A 17,237-nucleotide genomic window follows, 5' to 3' on the forward strand; every position below is an offset into this window, starting at 1 on the left:
TACACCTAATAAATAGCAAACCATTTTCTTTTACTCTGGTTCAACTCTTCATTGAGAAAAAAAATTTTTTTTGTATAGAAATCCATACAGAGATACAATTTCTATTGCATTTCATATATAATTTGTATAGAAATATATTTTAAATAAAATATTAAAATTTTTTGACTATAAATTTAGGTTAGTACTTCCTAAACATTTCCTTAATGTACTGCAGCATGACTTGTTGCAATCACATTTTTTACTGACTTCCCATCCTGAGGGCCTTATAGAACTGGTCCCATTTTCCGTAAGGTAATGACATTTGACAGTCAAATTGGAAGCACTTCAATCAAGATTGGGATCATTGAATAGCCTGTTATATCAAATTGTTTTGTCATTCACTTAATCTCTGGGCCTAGAATCGAAGCTGGACTGTGTGTTTAGATGTTTTGAACATCATAATTTTAGGCTGATAATTACAGTTGAACAAATCACTCAAGTGTCAAGTGTTCACAATGAAAATATGTGCTACCTTTTTTTGTTTGGCGACGAGAAGCAGTAATCAGTGAGTGATACCCTCTCATCATTCAATAATGTAATGCCATGCTGGTGGAGTGAAGTGTCCACAATATGTAGACTGTAAGTCTGTTTGTCTCCATCAGGTTGATCTCCTTCCAGGAGTTTCTGGCTTTTGAGTCGGTGCTGTGCACTCCGGATGCTCTCCTCATGGTTGCCTTCCAGCTCTTTGACAAAACTGGAAATGGAATTGCCACTTTTGGTGAGTGTATAACACTCTTCATAAAACAGAGTTCCAGCTCAATATTCTGATTGGATGAGCTTTGTTTCAAGCCATTGTAAAATGTTTAGAAATGCCCACCTGTGATTGCACTCGTATAAATTCAGTGGTGGACGAAGTACACAAATCAAGTATAACAAGTTTCAATTTTACTGAAAGTACAAAAGTACTCGATTGTTTATGTACATAAAGGGATAGTTCACCCAAAAATCTAAATTATGTCATTAATAACTCACCCTCATGTCATACCAAACCAGTAAGACCTCCATTTATCTTGGGAACACAGTTTAAGATATTTTAGATTTAGTCCGAGAGCTCTCAGTCCCTCCATTGAAGCTGTGTGTACGGTCTACTGTCCATGTCCAGAAAGGTAAGAAAAACATCAACAAAGTAGTCCATGTGACATCAGAGGGTCGGTTAGAATTTTTTGAAGCATCGAAAATACATTTTGGTCCAAAAATAGCAAAAACTACGACTTTATTCAGCATTGTCTTCTCTTCCGGATCTGTTGTGAGAGAGAGTTCAAAACAAAGCAGTTTGTGATATCCGGTTAGCGAACGAATCATTCGATGTAACCGGATCTTTTTGAACCAGTTCACCAAATCGAACTGAATCGTTTTAAACGGTTCGGGTCTCCAATACGCATTAATCCGCAAATGACTTAAGCTGTTAACTTGTTCAAATTGGGCGAACTAACCCTTTAAGTAAAAAAAAGTACCGAAAGATAGATTAAGCAATTTTATATGGGCTACTTAATTAAATTTTATATTAGCACATATTTTTTATAATCCTACTGCTCAAAATACCTGGGATTTTCCCAAAATAACAACTATATGGAGTCAAGGTATATTTTTATTGCATATATGGACTATGTTGACGAGAGTAATGTTCACTGTGAAGCTTACATTGCGATGTACCTGAGAGAAAACATAGCTGACCATCTGATTTTCACCAGGAAAAAAGAAGTATTTTAAAGTGTGTTGTTTTGCAGAACATCAACATTCATAATGATTTTTTCCTTCTCAAACCTTGTCTGTGGTGTAAAAACACCCCTGGTCAAATTCTAGTTCGTAAACAGATTGTTTGGTGCGATTTGCAAACCGATTTAAAAGGTTCATTGAAAAGAATAATTTAGTTCTTGAATCAGACATCGCTTCTGCGTGTCGGAGCATGTGATATTATGTAACGATATGTTTTATGAAATGTAGTGAAGTAAAAAGAACAATCTTATGCTCTGGAATGTAGTGAATTAAAAGTAAAAGTTACTCAAAATAAAACTCCAGTAAATTACAGATACTTGAAAAAAGTACTTAAATACAGTAACGAAGTAAAGCTACTCCGTTACGGACCACCACCGTAAATGGGTCTAGTTGTTGTGTTGTTTGACAATGTCAAACAGGCTACAGTTATGAGAATTAACTCTATTACTTGGCAGAAAAGCTGTATAATAGTAAATGTAAAATGTATGAGTTGCCATGATTTATAAAGGCTAAATCACTCAAAGCCTTATTAGGCACTTCACTTTCTGTTTTTCTTTGCTTTGCGTTTTGTCTTGTTTTTTGTGTGTGTGTTTTGTTTTGCTTTGCTTTTTTGTTTTGTTTTTCTATGATTTGCTTTTTTGTTTTTTCTTTGATTTTTGTCTTGTTTTTGTTTGTATGGTTTATTTTTCTTTGCTTTGCTTTCTCTTGTTCTTTTGTTGTGCTTTTTTTATTTGCTTTTTTTTATTTGAAATTCACAAGAATTTCAAGCATAGAAATTAATTTTAAATTCCATTACATGAATATCATTGTTTTGGCCTAAATTGTAGGCTAATCAGACCAGCTTAATGTCTAAATCAGTGAGGCTATCAAGTATAATTCCAAAACACCTTATGTTCAGCCACTGGCCTCAAAACAAAGGGTTAATCTTAAGTAGTCTAATCTGAATGCTTGCTAAGACCGACAGATTCCTGTCACTTAGCGAAATACTACAGAATCAGTCAAGGTAAAACTATTAATCAGGTTTATTCATCCACTGCCAGAGATATTCAAAATGCAAGTCATTTTAAACAATCCTTAGTAGACATCAGCATAGTCTTCCACTTTACATTCATTGTGGTTATCTGCTTCCAGACGAGACTAAGAACAAAGGATAGTAATACACCAATAATATGAGAAGTTGCTTCATATGAGAAGTTGCTTCATGCAAAAGAACTTGGCACAAGAAGAATGCATGTGTTTATCTCATGTGTTAAATTTCCCTGATTGACTTAAATAGTCTAATTTGCCTTTTGTAGGTGAGACCTGTCAGATCAGCTCATTTCAAATGCACTACTCAAAGTGCCTAGGTGGAGAGAAAGAGACTTTCATCAACCTGTTTTAGTCAATAGGGAATAATGCATATGCATAAGTTGTATTGAAATGACTCTGTTATTTAGAGGTGATGTTTCTGTGCAATCCTCAAAAGGTCCCTTGTTGTTCATGTAGTCAGTGGTGCATCTGTGTTGAGCTGTAATGAGAACATATAGGCAGTATTTGTCTCATACACCTGTTTTTCAACTGCAGCAATCACGTCAACATAAATAGCAAATAACTTCTGACTAAGATTATGGTCATGTCAAAGTCACTTTATTGTGATGCGCTACAGAGGGTAGGAAAATGAAATGTCGCTCTGTGTTAAAGTGAACAGGAGACTCCCATTTATAACCCTCTTAATGTCATTAAAAGCATTAAAGGTCTCTTGCTGTTACATTAAACAGCCTTTTTTCCCCATTTAATAAACCCTGTCATTGCAAGTCATATTATGAAGGGATATTTTTAAGGGTTTGGAAAATGTAGGTTTTAATTAATGAATGCCCCCCTCCCCCCTTCAACTTCAGTTAGGTGAATTAGAGGTAATAAACTTGCAGTGCTGACATAAACACTGATAAAATAAAGGTCTGGAGTAGCTCCATAGTGGAACTCTGTTGTAATGCAATATAAAAAGCATCTGCTAAATGACTGCTTATTGTATATCATTTGCCATAAATGGGAAAAACCTGTTGGAACTGCAGCGCTCCATATGGAATGCTTCTCTGCAAAACCTTCAACCCCATTTTTCTTTGCTTTTATTCTCATCTTCATTGCAAAGACATATTTTGCCACTTGTGTTTAGCCTTTTATTTTCTAATTTAATGAATATGAACTTATTTTTTATTTGATGAACAGTTTTGTGTAAAATCTGTGGATCATGATTTGAGATGATCCAAGAGCAAGAACATTTGAATTTCTGTATAAAGAGTCAATTTCAATGTCTAAAATTTACAAAAGTCCCAAATCTTAAATATACGTGCTTCATTTGATATAATAATTACATAATGATTTTTATTAATATTTTTATGTGTATTTTCATGTTTAAAAAATCAGTTTGATGCCTTGTATTTCTTTTACTTGAGGTGTACTTTTAGACCCTTGTTTTGGCAGTACTAAAATCTAACAATGCATAGTTTTGTAACTCAATCCTCAACAATGACATTTCTGACGTCAGGCTTATCTCTGATTTCAGAGGATGTGAAACAAGTTTTCGGTCAGACCACTATACACCAGTACATCCCCTTTAACTGGAACTCGGAATTTGTTCAGCTCCACTTTGGCGCCGAGAGGAAGAAACACCTTATCTACGGGGAGTTCACTCAGTTTCTGCTGGTGGGTATGACTGCTGTCTAATTTCTCTCAGATCCACTTGCACCCCACCTTTCCCGCCACATACGCCCAAACACGTTCTCTTCATACGATCCCTGTCACATACGTTCCTTCACCACTGCAGAGCTCAGATCGATGTAATGTCTTGTTTGGTATATTTTGTGCTTGGTCTTGCCTAGATTGACACACAGTTCTGGGCACCGTTTCCCACAGCACAACGAGGCATATTGACCTAGTTAGTCATTAATGAAACACTGGAGTTATATTCCTATGCCAGCATTTGTTTCTCATTAGGTGACGTAACCTCAGTGCAGTCTAGCGATTCCCTTAAAACAGGTAAAGATTTTCTCCTGCAAGAAGAATAGCAGTATTCCTTTTGTATTTGTGGTGTGCAAGACATTTTCCTATAAAGCGTCTAGACCTGAGAGTGGGCAGAGCGGGTGTGAGGGGTCGGCTGTGCCAAGTTTGCATCTACGCTCACTATATCTGAATGAGCTTTTTATATTAAACTTAACTTGGACCAGATGGGTTTTTGGGAAACTGCAAGAAACACGCTGATATTGTGTTTGTGGCCAAGACGGGATAAATTTTGTTTTTGGAACTTGAAAACGATGAAAAAAACATTTCCTGTTTAATTTATTCTCTTTTTTTTTGAATTGGCAACTTTTTTATGGTCGTTTGGAGTGATTTGAAAATCCGGTCGGTGTTAACTGTTCGATTTTATCCACTACAGCACTGAAACAATATCACGCTGCACTGTAAAAATGAACCAGCAGCTTCACGTACGTATGAGAAAAAAGCTGTGGATTCAGATTTTCTTCCCTTTATGAATGGATGCTTTCCTACACTGACTTCATGTCAGTATGACCACCTGCAAATATGACATGTCGGAAATCTGGCTTTGCTGTCAGAAATGGTATTACAGTCACAGCCAAAGGTCTAAGATCCTGCAAATTTTTTTTACTTGAAAATAGATGATGAGATCTTTAAGACTTCTCAGATATTTTTTAAGCAGCTGTTTAAATGCAGTTTTAATGCCAGCGCTTGAATTGAAACAATTGACCCAAACAGAGGTGGCTCATCAAATGTTTTTATTTGAATCCAAAGACAATTAAAGGCACAATAAATGCCTTGGTGGTTTCAGTATTGGCTTTCGGGGGTTCAGTTCTTCTCCTCCCTAAATAAAAAGCATGCTTTTGAAACACTCACAGTTGCAGTAATTTAAGGTTTTAAGAGACTAACTGTAAACTGTAAGGTTCAGATCCACAATTATGCAATTCCACATGCTTGTGGCTGGAGCAGCACAATGCAAGATGGGAAAAATCTGTAGCCAGATAATATTTTGCTCTACCTCTGCCCTTGTTTTATTTATTTACACTGCTACTGGCATTTCCTCCTCGTTTAAAACATTGTTTGTGTGTTTTCGAAAAGCACCACAGAATGTAGAGTACAGTGTAAGATGTGAAGTCAGCTTCTTTGTTTTTCCAGCCTTTGCTTTAATGTGATTTGCAAATATTCAAGTAAGAATGCTGATGTGAAAAATAGGTTAATAATAGTGAAATTACCGGCAACAATCTGTAACTGTGTAATCGCTGTATTTTTATTAGGACAGTGACATTTCTATAATATCAGAAATAGGTTAGCATGGAGTGTGACATTCAAAGCTTTGACATTTTCTCTAATAGTGTTTTGTGAGCAGACATTACTTCTATAAGACACGTCCATTCGCACAGCAGACCTATATTTCTAGTGTTTTGGAGCGGTAGCTCAATTATGCATGAAGAAAGAAGAAAAACGACTCTCTTAAAAAGCCTGAGATGTGTAAGAAAGTCATTCTCATCTCCTGCAGCCGTTTCAGATGAGTTGCGCATTCAGCAAAATGAGAGTTTCCTTTCCAAACTTCTTTCCAGCAGATGTCTTAAAGCAAATAAATTAATTGAAAATAAATAACAACAAACACATAAAGTAGTTATTTCATTGAAACACCATGGGCGTATGAACTGATACTTTTGTAATTTACAATATATTTTTTACATATAAAATAATATATATTTTTAAAATAATCAATAGAATTTTTGATTTTCAAATATTATAAAATAGCATTTATGATTAAGTAAAATAAATGGTATTTTAACTGATGCATATAAATCTTTTTTGATGTTTTAGACTAAATATTTTCACATATTTTGATTTAGCACAGGGTTCATTTAATCATCATATTTACTTTTATAGTCTTTATATTTAATATTTATATATATATTCTGCAGCTGCTTTAACCATTCAAAGAAATGACTTACATTAGCATTTTTACATAATTGAGGCCAGCTGTGCATAATGGATCACATGCATAAAATCACATGCATGTAATATATCTGTGTGCTTTATTTTTTCAGTACAAATAGCTCCTATTCACCATTCTGTAAATTCTGATTGACATGTATTGTGTTGCTGGAGATGCAGCTAGAACAAGCCAGACAGGCTTTTAGACAAAGAGACAAGGCCAGGACAGGCACCGTCGCTGCTCTGGACTTCAGGGACATAATGGTGACCATCAGACCCCACATGCTCACACCATTTGTGGAGGAATGCTTAGTTGCATTGAGTTTGTTTATTTTTATTTATGTTTTAGCTATTTCAGCCAGTAGTTGTACTGTATGACAGTTTTGTGATAGACCTTTGTTTCACATAAACCACTGGGAGATATTTATTTGCTTGGTGTATGTGTGAGTGGTCTGTTTTATACTCACTCAGTGGAGTCTGTCATTTTCTCCACGGTTTGTGCCCCATAAACCTTGGGATTCTAGGAGCTGTTTGTAAACACACAATTTTGAGGCCATTAGAAATAAATTAAAGACAATGTGCTCGTCAGACCCAGTCTATACACTCAATTCTTTCATTAAGATGCCTTGCAAAACAAGACAGGAGGTGTAAACATTTCATCCCATCTCCATTAAGGTTTATACTTTTTATGGGCAGGTTTATGCAGAGATTTTACAAAAGACATCTTGGTTAAGGAAACTTCAGAGCAGGTCTGATTGTTTTGTGGCTTCAGGTAGACACCACCATTTCTGCAAAGCACACAGCGCCATCTAGTGAGAGACAATCTGTTCTTGCTTTTCTTTCCAATCCCTCTTAGGCCTGAAGAAAAATATACAAGCAGGATTCTCTGAAATCATTGGATATAATTGAAAGATTTTACATTTCATAAATGCTTATTATTTCAGCATAAATGAAATTAGTCACTAGCTAGTTTTCTTTTTATTTTCCCCATTTTCTTTTGCTATCAGAGTGGCAAACTTTTTACACCAAGCATTCTGCCAGATGCTATTTAAAGATTTACCTCATGTTAGTTCTCCACTTTATATGTCCCTCTTCTCATAAAACAGCTTAATTAGAAATGGCCCTCGAGCTTGAATCCCTCTGAAATTACCAGTGTGCCTTTCTGTGAAACACATGTATTTATTTAGCGCTCTGTGGGGTGGAAGTGCTAAAGATGTCGGCGCACTCTAGCTTGATTAATGTTTGGCACTCTATAGAATTCTCAGCTATTTATCACCTCTGTCCCTCATAAAAGGATGTCTTCTTACCAATGCCTGTGTGTGCGTCTGCCAGTTTTGCAGGCGGCCGGTGGCAGTACGTCACATCAGGTCAGCTTTTCCTACTTTAATGGCTTCAACTCTCTGCTAAACAACATGGAGCTCATTAGGAAGATCTACACCACCCTGGCAGGCAACCGCAAAGATGTGGAAGTTACAAAAGGTTAGTAATGTTTTTGTTTTATTCCTGTCTTGTTTTGACTTTTTCCTGCCTCTCCAGATTAGGCTGACTTTATGTGCCCCAAAAACACAAAATATTACCCACAATGCATTGCTGGAGATTATAAGTTTGCTTTTCTGTGTTTGTTGGGGCAGTATAATTACTTGTATTTTAGAATGTGTGTAATTTAACACAAACACACACACACACACACACACACACACACACACACACACACACACACACACATTTTTCAAACAGTTAAATGTCTTACATATGTTGTTGTGCACTTTTTAAAATCCTATATTCATATAATGTGTGTATTTAATGCATATTACTCAAATTCTTTCCATTTTCAAAACCAATCTGTTTTTTGTTCCTGTCCTATTCTTTTCCAATTCCATTTATATATATATGATATATATATAATTAAAAATGTTAAATTGCTGATTTTTACTCACTAACACTCATTTCCATTATTTCTATATTTTTAATAATTTTGCATAATAAAAGCGTAATATTTCTGTTGTAATAAGTCATGTTTAGCTCATTAGAGGATGATAAATAACTTTGAAAAACCTGTCAATAACCCATCAAGGAGGGCTTTTAAAACAAAGCCCCTAAAACCTTAAGAAACCCTTGGTCTTTGTCTACCTGGCCAACTGCTGACCTGTGAAACAGCCCTCATAGTCTGGCTGCAATGGAGCTCTGCGTCTTGGACACACACTCTTGCTGTACACACCCAGCCTGCGATGCTATCAGCCCTGTGGAGACCGGGCCAGGGGTGGGGAGACTACATTTACCGCTGCTGTTCCCACAGAGGCTGTAGGTCGCCATCGGGCTCCGCTGGGACCCGTGCGTGCGTATTTCCATGTCTACTTCTCTTGTTGACTCACAGCTGATTGGTTCCGTATGTTTTGAGCAGTAACGCCGAAGCATAGTTTCGTCATTGCAAAAGCCATCGTTTGCTACCCCGCATAAAGGACGCAGATTGAAAAAAAGAGCCTGCAAATGTATAAAAACATTTAATGTGGATCATCTTACTGCTTTTCTAGCCATTCTAAAGTAGAATTTCATCTCACTTATTTCATCACTTCTGTGTGATTTCCGCAAGTTACTTTTCCGCTGTGATACCTCAAAGTTTTTGTAGAATCAAATATGATTTTTGGCAGGTCGAACGCTCTTGGCGGAATGTTCCTCACACTTATCAGTAGCTGGTGTTTGTTTTTGGAGGGAGCTGAAGAGACGGATGCCCTGCGTGATCTTTGATTGGAGCGTTCTTCACACTTCACAGCGTGTTTAAGGCTGGGGTAAGCTGAGCTGGCCTTCATTCAATAGGCCTCTGTGTAAGAACACTTGCTGCCTTTTTCAAGCTAGACACTCTATACCAGTGCAGAGGGAATCCCACTGTTAACCGGCCTGTGTTCCTTCTGCTCATTACCACTCTGCACTTAACCTACACAACCAACTGATATGATTTACTAAATATTTAAATTAATTATTTACTACGTGATCCGGTAGAGATTACTCAGTGACACTGAAATGTATTTGGCTTGTAATACTCTATGAATAAAACTTCAAATCAAGTGACTTTTATTTTAATAAAAGATGGCGCAAGGTGTTGTACATATAGGGTCATTTTAAATGAAAGCATGTAACTGATTTACTCCATTAAGAGCTCTTCTACAAGGCTGTTAGTGAAGGCCACTGAGGAAGTAATTTTACTGTTTATGATCACGTGATTCTGAGCGGCATTCATGCATTTTGAGGTAATTTGAGATCTTACCTCAACTGTTGTTGTGCACCTAAGAATTACTTGTAGAAAATATTATTAGCATTTTTTTTCTTTGTTTCGGTTTAACAAACACCACAGAAATTGGAATTGAATTTAAGTCACAAATAGGCAATGTTTGACATGATAAAATAATTGTAACAGCTATAATTGGGAATTGTACCCCAATGTTTTCAATGTAACTTTCTAATTCAGAATAAAGTGGCAGGGATATAAAGGCTGTATGCGACCGTACTGTCTGACCGTACTTCAGAGTGTTTACTTCAAGTGCTCTGCCCTTCTGAGTGACTGAGACACAGCAATGCTCACTTTCAAACATAATTCACCCACTGACTCAACAGTGCATCAACTGAAAATTACCTTGTTACCAGCTGGATAAAAATAATTGCAAAAATGACTGATGAAAGTTCTGAGAAAAGGTTTTGCATCATTTGTTTGCAGATGCCATTTGATTTAATATTTTATTTAGTTATATTGTCATATATTTTAAAGTTTTGCTTAAAGGAATAATTCATCCCAAAATGAACATTTTGCCATCATTAACTTACCCTCATGTCATTCCAAACCAGTATGAGTTTCTGTCTTCTGTTGAACATAAAAGAAGATATTTTGAAGAATACTGGTAATCAAACAGTTGATGGTACCCATTGACTTCCTTAGTATTTCTTTCCATAACTGTGGAAATCAATGGGGGACCAACAACTGTTTGGTTCTTCAAAATAAACATATAAAATAAACTTGTATAGGTTTGGAACAACATAATGGTGTGTAGATGATGACAAAATGTTCCTTTTTGGGGTGAACTATTCCTTTAAACGAAATTCGCTAGTTAGAAAGTTTATGTTTATATATTTTTAAGAAATTAATAGTTTTATTCAACAAAATGCTTTAAATTGATTTAAAAGTTAACAGTAAAGCATTTTACATTGCTATAAAAAAATTCTATTTCAAATGAGTGCTGTTCTTTCTAACGTTCTATTCATTAGATAATCCCGCCAAAATGTTTCCTTGAAAAAAATTAATCCGTACAACGTTTTGTCAAAATTGATAATAATAAGAAATGTTTTTGATCAGCAACAAATCAGCATGTTAGAATGATTTCTAAAGGATCATGTGACACTGAGCTTTGCCATCATAGGAACAAATTACACTTTAAAATATATTCAAATGTAAAACTTATTTTAGTAAGCATAAATTAAAAAAAAAAAAAAACTGATTTCAAACTTTGGAATAGGCCACTGTGTATTTTTGTAAAACAAGCTTGTTGATTACTATAAATGAATTTTTAGCAGTAATGAAATGATTCTGTATTTTCCCTGTTTTGCAGAGGAGTTCATCATTTTGGCCAGGTGAGGTGACCCCTATGGAAGTGGACATCCTGTTCCAGCTGAGCCGAGAGGGTGAGTCAACATGGCGACAGGGCCCTGCTGAATCATCGTCTGAGAGCCTCTCCCCATCAAGAGGAGGGTTCGAGGCTCAGCCATAACATAGTTCAGCTCAGCCTGTGTTTCAGAGCCCTCTAGCCACTCTCGCCATCTAAAAACAGCATTGTTTGACTCTTCTGTAATTATATATGAAAAGTTTTCTGGTCTCTCTATTCTGAGTCTTGTTCTGGCAATTGCATAGTCGATGATACATGACTCTTCCTATTATTGTACAGCGGGAGGTTTTGAACACGGTCCAGCTTGTTTTAACTTTCCTGCAGCATGTAGCAGCACATATGTTTCCACACTACTGTAACTGCTGCAAAGTTCTTACCAGAACAGTAATGAGTATGGAAGTATATTTCCAAAATATCTGCTCTGAGCCATAGAGCGGTGTAATCATGGTGAGTTAAACCCCTCTTTCCAAAACCAAAGATATCACATGAACATTTTTTGAAGAGTCAGATGCCACGACCTATGAACTGACTCATGACACTACTGGGTAGGTCTCAAATGGTGATCAGGAGTTGGTTTTTGGACATTATTATTTCTTTGCAATGTGATACTGCAATTACCTACCTCACTTTGAGTCAAGATGTTGGAGGTTTTTACTTGCGAGGGTTCACTATACCACGTTTCCTTAAACATCTTTGAGATGTTGTGTTCTGAAAAGGCAGAAAAAAGGTTTAACTGTTTATTTATGCCTGCCCATGTTTTGGGTTTTTTACAGATATGTTGGTTTAGTTGACATTGAGAAGATTGCACTTCTGGAGGAGAGAGCTCTTCTGAGTATAAACTTATAATTATTAAAAGATTATAGTCATTGGTATAAACTGGGCCTTGGTCCACTTATGTTTGGGACACTATGGTACGCTATGGTACAGTGCCATATTCAAATATGCACTTTTCCTTTTCCTGCATTTTTAAGACAGACAGATAACACATGCATCATGACATTCAGACATATCCAAAATGTAATAAAGCCACTAAACACATGCAATATAAATTTATATAACATACACTACCTTTCAAAAGTTTAATGTCAGTATGATCTCTACCAAGACAGGCAGTTCAAAAATAAATGAAAAAGTACAATTTAAAATATTTTCTTGTTTTAATATAATTTAAAATTAATTAATGCATTTATTTAGCAATTAATTCAATTTGATCCTTTATTCATGTGATGGAAAAGCCAAAATTTTCATCATCATCATTACTCCAGTAATGTACAGGAAATGATCCTTCAGAGATCATTCTAAAATGCTGATTTTCTGCTCTAGAAACATTTCTTCTTATTGTCAAAGTTCAAAACAGTTGTCCTGTTTAATATTTTTGTGGAAACTGCTACGCTTTCTTCAGGTTTTTCAGGATGAATAGAGAGTTCAAAATAACAGCATTCATTTGAAATACAAATATTTTGTAACATTAGAAATGTCTTACTGTCACTTTAGATCAATTTAATGCACCCTTGCTGAATAAAAGTATTTATTTCACAAAAAAAAAATAATTAATGAACCGACAGCAAACCTTTTTGAAGAGTAGTGTATAAATTAATAAATAACTAACATAAAGGAGATGAGCAGAAGATAGTTACAAATAAAATCTCTTTAGGCATTTTCTTCATGAATTTACAGTACTCATTTTCTGAGAATTTGACACACTTGGTCAGAGTCAGACGTGACAGAATTTCTGATAAATGAATGTGTCGAATTTATCACCAATTCTGGGAATGTTTCCTGTACATTAATTATTTTGACAGTGATTGAATGATTTGGACTCTCTGGTTAGCACACTTGTAACTGAAATAGCGAGCGGATTTGGACACACCCGTAGTGTATTATTCTATTTTTTTCTTTGTTCGGTCATTGCAGAAATGTGACTTCTATATTCTTAGATAACTTGCCAAATCACATCTAAATGCAATATTTTAACTCGTATATTGATGTTATTGGTTCACTCGTTTTTTTAATGTCTCGGTTGCCAAAGTTAAAGATATGTTTTTAGAACTTGTGTTTATAAGTGCGTGCTTCTGATGGACGCATCATTTCCAGCCCCTCTGCATTTTTCCGTCAGCTACTGCTGAGCTCTCATCTTCGCTTTGACCAGAGCAGTGAAAGTAGAGAAAATCTGAATCTGTCATCAGCACACACATCACACATATAAAAAGCTGTAAATGAAATGCAAGCCCAGCAGTCGGGGAAACTTATCGACATCTGATGGTGAGATGAGGGGAAATGAAAACAGACAGAAAGGCCTGAAGACTCTACAGGGAAAAGAAAGAGAGTGTGTCTGTGCCTAGATATTCCTTCTTTATTTTATCAGAAGTTCTGCTTCCAAACACATTGAGGGCTGAGTTATTCCTCCGTGCAGGGCCATACGAAGCGGGGGCCTGGGACAGAGACGCCAGTCCCACCACAATGTGCTGCTTTGGGCTGTGGTCTGGCCTTATGGGCTGCTGGCCAGCTCTCCCTCACCATTCCCCCCAACACAGTTCATCCCACACCCTTAACCCCTCAGTGAGTCTGGCAGGGGGGCGCAGTTACCTTGAGGTTCCTGACAGGTGGTCTCGGGTAGGCAGGGCAACTGTATCTCTGGCGGGGAACGCTTGGATGGTTCTGGCTGGCCTTATTTCTTGTGCTCTCTCTAACTGTGGGGGTACAGTTGTGGCTAGAGCACTGATTGAACCCAGTTGATTGTGGTTTCTGCTTCTCTCGACTAACACTATGATAAAAGCAGCATTTCTCATTATCTAGGGATACTGGATCAAATTAAATTAAGTATTTTATTATGCTGTAAAATCCTAATGTTTCTTTTTCTCAGTAATTAAACTAACAGAAAGCAGAATGAAATTATGTCAGCATTTAGTCAAAAGTTTCTACATATGCATTCTTTATATTTATATGCAATTATATTGTATTATATCATATTAAAATGTTCTGTCTTTCTATTCTATTCTATTCTATTCTAGTATTCTGAGAAAAAAAGCCATTCTTTGCTTTTGATAACAGCTGTACAACTTTTTATTCATAATCTAAATACCATTTATATGATTGATAACTAGAAAATTTTTGAAAAGCATAATGGCAGCAGTTCTGATTCCTCTTGTCTTTGTATTTTCTTTGCTTTTGATAACAGCTTTGCAACTTTTTATTCATAATCTAAGTACCATTTATATGACTGATAACTCGAAACTTTTAAAAAGCATAATGGTGGCAGTTCTTTGTGTTTTCTCTGTCCACAACAGTCTGGTGGTGATGTGTCTCGCTTCGTTCTGGTTCAGGCCGCTGAGTCGGTGTACAGGTTCACCCTGGGCTCTGTGGCTGGAGGTGAGTCAGTCACAGATCATTGTGCACCACTCCTTTACCTGAGCCTACACCAGCACCAGCCCTTCCTCCACATGAGAGATAGCAGGACTGGAAAAGAAAAACAAAGCCTGCCCTATTGCCTTCTTAGGGGGTTATTTCTCCAGTTTAATGAGGTTATGCACCACGGGAACCTCCTGGGTGGATTCTTTTGTACCTGTCAGTGATCAGAGGTGTGTGTGTGTTGGACTGTGTGTATGTAAGGAGGTGGTGCTTGGCCCTGTGTTTGGCTACAGTCTGGCTCTCTCAGAGGAGACAAGGTAATAAGGAGGTAGTGCAGGGCGACTCACTCTTTAATTAAGCCTGTCGGTGCTGTATCCCCTTTGTGTCCACCCCAAAGTTAAGATAAGAATTGACTGATGTTTTCTTCCAAAATATCCTGACTTTCTTTCCGTTCATTCTTTTTTTGTTGCTGTTTGATGTGCCCTTCATCAATGTGTCCCCGCTTCATTAGCCTGCACATCTCTGAATAGTTGAATAGTTCACCTAAAAACGAAAATTAGCTGAAAATGTACTCACTCTCAGGGTATCCAAGATGTAGATGAGTTTGTTTCTTCATCAGAAGAGATTTGGAGAAATTTACCATTACATCACTTGCTCACCGATGGATCCTTTGCAGTGAATGGGTGCCATCAGAATGAGAGTCCAAACAGCTTATAAAAACATCACAATAATCCACAAGTATTTAATCAATGTCTTGTAAATGAAAAGTGTTTTTAAGAAACAAATCGACCATTAAAACATTTTAACTTTAAAGCATTGCTTCTGGCCAAAATACCAATCTGTAATTCATAATAGCACTTCCTCCAGTGAAAACGTACTCGGTTACTAAACGTAACCTCGGTTCTCTCTAGAAGAGCGAACGAGTACTGCGTCTTAGCTAAGACGCTACGGGAAAAGTCTCTTTTCACGAAATACTGAAGCAAAAAATTATCCTTAATTTTGTATTTTTGTAAAGCGCATTTGCAGCAGTACACAGCCATAGGCGAGACGGCTCGTTCCTTTAGATAGGCTTTGCGCCCTTCTTGCCACTTCCCGCCGAAACGGGTGTGGCCCAACCTATAAAAGGAGCTCGAAAAGGCTGACTCACCTGATTTATTTCATCGCCGAAGCGAACCAGAGTGAATCGTACGCACGGCAGAGAACGCAGTACTCATTCACTCTTCTAGAGAGAACCGAGGTTACGTTTAGTAACCGAGTACGTTCTCTTACGAGAGCTCTCTCGTACTGCGTCTTAGCTAAGACGCTACGGGAACCCAATGTAAAACGCCGTGCGCGCAGGGATCACACACCAATAAACCTGAAGCAACGCCCAGGATTTACAGTGCACAGTCACCTGAGGGACTCACAGAGAGTCCAGGACAGAAAGGGGGAAAGCCCTCCGTCCCATATCTAGCAGCATCCGTAGATGCGGCAATATGACATCACACAGCCGAGGCAAGGCCTGACCAATGTGGCAATGCGGGTCTTACGCAATACTGCCCATATAACAGTCGGCAGCACATAGCGCTCGTGAACTCAGAATTCCCCTCAGGGCCCTGATTCGTCTATACCGACAGCAGCCTTGCTTGCAAGGCGGGAACCTCCGGGTTATAGAACATGATAAATGTAGACAGCGAGGCCCAACCTGCCGCCATACATATATCCTGCAAGGAGATCCCAGTAGACCACGCCCACGACGAGGCAACACCTCTTGTGGAGTGTGCTCTGACGCCCAACGGGCACTGAAGGCCCCTGGAAGCGTAAGCTAACGCTATGGCGTCAACTATCCATCTGGATAGAGTCTGTCTCGAAACAGCCATTCCCTTGGAACGTCCACCGAACGAGACAAATAGCTGCTCCATCTGCCGAAAGGCAGCAGAGCGAGACACATAAGCTCTTAAAACCCTGACAGGGAAAAGAAGACTCGAGTCTCTATCCTCCCCTGACACCGGCAGGGCAGACAGGGCAATAACCTGAGCCCTAAACGGCGTGTTGAGGGATTTCGGCACATAACCGTGCCTAGGTTTGAGTATGACTCTTGAGTTTTTGGGCCCAAACTCCAAGCACGACTGGCTCACCGAGAGCGCATGCAAATCACCCACACGCTTCACAGAAGCGAGAGCCAACAAGAATACTGTCTTGAACGACAGATGCTGAAGGCTAATCGATTGGATAGGCTCGAAAGGGGGACCCTTCAAGGCCTCCAAAACCGCCGCGAGGTTCCACATAGGGACTGACGGAGGTCTGGGAGGTTTCAGCCTCCTAGCTCCTCTGAGGAACCGGATGACTAAATCATTCCTTCCTATTGACTGACCGGACGCCGTTTCAGAAAACGCCGCGATGGCAGCCACATAAACTTTGATCGTGGATGGGGCTCTGCCCTTATCCAACAGCTCCTGAAGGAAGGAGAGGACCTCCGTCACCTCACAACTAAGGGGTGAATAACCTCGAGCTGTGCACCAGCTGGAGAACACCGACCACTTCGAG

General features: G+C 38.0%; 1 pseudogene; it reads left to right on the top strand.

Annotated features, from left to right (window-relative positions):
- Positions 1–17,237, top strand: part of LOC132144874 (electrogenic aspartate/glutamate antiporter SLC25A13, mitochondrial-like) — a 43,079-nt pseudogene that overhangs the window by 4,630 nt on the left and 21,212 nt on the right.

This window comes from Carassius carassius, chromosome 8 (assembly GCF_963082965.1).
Source record: "Carassius carassius chromosome 8, fCarCar2.1, whole genome shotgun sequence".
Taxonomy (NCBI): Eukaryota; Metazoa; Chordata; class Actinopteri; order Cypriniformes; family Cyprinidae; genus Carassius; species Carassius carassius.